Raw genomic sequence first — 2,194 nt, forward strand, 5'->3', positions numbered from 1 at the left:
TGCCCCCCATGCCCCTCATGCCCCCATGCCCCCATGCCCCCATCACAGTCTCCCATGCCTGCTACATTCACTCCCAGTCTCCCATGCCTGCTACATTTCCTGGCCGATTCTTCCCTCAGGGATATTCCTGATGGAATGTTCCCCACAGAAGATCAGCTTGAATACAGTTGTGACAACTACTACGAGCTGCGCCCCCTGGCGGCGCGGGCAGCAGACAACGGGCTGCGCACGTGCGGACTGGTGAATCCTGGCATGTGGTTGCCCCCGAGTAAACCAGAGTGTTTACCAAGTGAGTGAGTGTGTGGGTTGCTGAGTGTGTGGGTTGGTGAGTAAGTGAGTAAGTGATTAAGTGAGTGAGTGAGTGAGTGAGTGAGTNCACACACACACACACACACACACACACACACACACACACACACACACACACACACATACACACACAAACACGCCCACACCTGCGCGTACACACACTCATACACACACAGGTATACCACTTCAAAGTATGATTGTAAACTCGAGCGCATGTATTAACTGGTATTAATAGCTGATGACACGGTGATAGTTAATATGTGCTTCAGTTAATCAACACCTACGAACTGCACCTTTGAAGTCATCATTTAAAATTAACATAATTATGCGACAGTGCTGTCCCTCGTCAACTTGGTTTTGTGTTTCAGCTCCAGTTTAGTTGGAATCTAGATGGCTTGAGTGTTTCGGGAGCGCAACACCAGCGGACGCGCAGTGTGCTACGCGTGGTCCCGCAGTCGATCGCTGACTTTGGGACGTACCATTGTGTCGTCGTAGGGGGGACGATAGCAACTCTACTAGACTGCCAGGTTATTCTACGTGACAGTGATGGAGGTGAAGGGGACTGGCGTTGTTGTTATTGCTGCCGTCGTTGTTGTCGTCGTCGTCGTCGTCGTCGTCGTTGTTGTTGGTGCTGTTCTTGTCGTCGTTGTTGTTGTTGCTGCTGGTGGTGATGGTAGTGGTGTTGTTGTTTAAGTTGCTCAATTTTATTCCAAATTCTGTTTTATGCTCCGGCAATTTTATTATACGTCTGTTTTTGTATCATATCTATCTATTTATCTACTACATCTGTCTATTCGTTGACAGAGTCGTTCTGTCCTGACCTCGGTGACATAGAGAACGGAAGGAAGCGCATCGTGACGTCAGGTCGCAGGTGAGAACTGCTACAGCATAGGTTACCTGTCTGTCGTTAATGAGCAGGTGCGAAGCATCCAGGTGTTTTCCGGCTACAACCCGAGCAGCTTGGACGGTGACATCGCGCTGCTGCTGCTGCACAAGGAAGCAGCGATCACAGCCAGCGTGCAGCCCGTCTGCCTACCAGACGATAACCTACAGATAGAGGGCAGGAGCGGTGAGCACTCCAGCAGGGGGCTGTCGCCTAACAACAAACTCCAGGGCCGTAGTGACTCGGGTATGGGGGAGGGGGCTCGCAGGGGCTGTCGCCTAACAACAGATTCCAGGACCGTAGTCACTCGGGTATGGGGGGGGGGAAGCAGGGGCTGTCGCCTAACAATAGACTCCAGGGCCGTAGTGACTCTGGTATGGGGGGCGGAAGCAGGGGCTGTCGCCTAACAACAGACTCCAGGGCCGTAGTGACTCGGGTATGGGGGAGGGGGCTCGCAGGGGCTGTCGCCTAACAACAGACTCCAGGGCCGTAGTGACTCGGGTATGGGGGAGTGGGGGGCACGCAGGGGCTGTCGCCTAACAACAGTCTCCAGGCCCATAGTGACTCGGGGATGAGGGGGCAAGCAGGGGCTGTTGCCTAACAATAGACTCCAGGGCCGTAGTCACTCGGGTATGGGGGGGGGGCAAACAGGGGCTGTCGCCTAACAACAGACTCCAGGCCCGTAGTGACTCGGCGATGGGGGGGGGCAAGACTGGGGCTGTCGCCTAACAACAAACTCCAGGGCCGTAGTCACCCGGGGATGGGGGGTGGGGCAAGCAGGGGCTGTCGCCTAACAACAGATTCCAGGCCCGTAGTGACTCGGGTATGGGGGGGCAAGCAGGGGCTGTTGCCTAACAACAGATTCCAGGCCTGTAGTGACTCGGGTATGGGGGGGAGCAAGCAGGGGCTGTTGCCTAACAACAGACTCCAGGGCCGTAGTCACTCGGGTATGGCGGGCGGCAAGTAGGGGCTGTCGCCTAACAACAGACTCCAGGCCCGTAG

General features: G+C 55.2%; 1 protein-coding gene and 1 long non-coding RNA gene across 2 annotated transcripts in view; both read left to right on the forward strand.

The window, feature by feature from the left end:
• The window catches only part of LOC106818686, a 4,057-nt gene extending 2,876 nt beyond the window's left edge, over positions 1 to 1,181 (forward strand). The window contains exons 3-4 of the long non-coding RNA XR_001395279.1: positions 678 to 861; positions 1,114 to 1,181. This is a non-coding gene — a long non-coding RNA (uncharacterized LOC106818686). The remainder of the gene's footprint in view (positions 1 to 677; positions 862 to 1,113) is intronic.
• A 49-nt stretch (positions 1,182 to 1,230) lies between these two features.
• The window catches only part of LOC106818685 (trypsin-1-like), a 2,577-nt gene continuing 1,613 nt past the window's right edge, over positions 1,231 to 2,194 (forward strand). The window contains exon 1 of the mRNA XM_014823366.1: positions 1,231 to 1,378. The gene's annotated coding sequence lies outside the window, so the exon portion shown is untranslated. The remainder of the gene's footprint in view (positions 1,379 to 2,194) is intronic.

Source organism: Priapulus caudatus, unplaced genomic scaffold (assembly GCF_000485595.1).
Source record: "Priapulus caudatus unplaced genomic scaffold, Priapulus_caudatus-5.0.1 Scaffold2433, whole genome shotgun sequence".
Classification (NCBI taxonomy): Eukaryota; Metazoa; Priapulida; class Priapulimorpha; order Priapulimorphida; family Priapulidae; genus Priapulus; species Priapulus caudatus.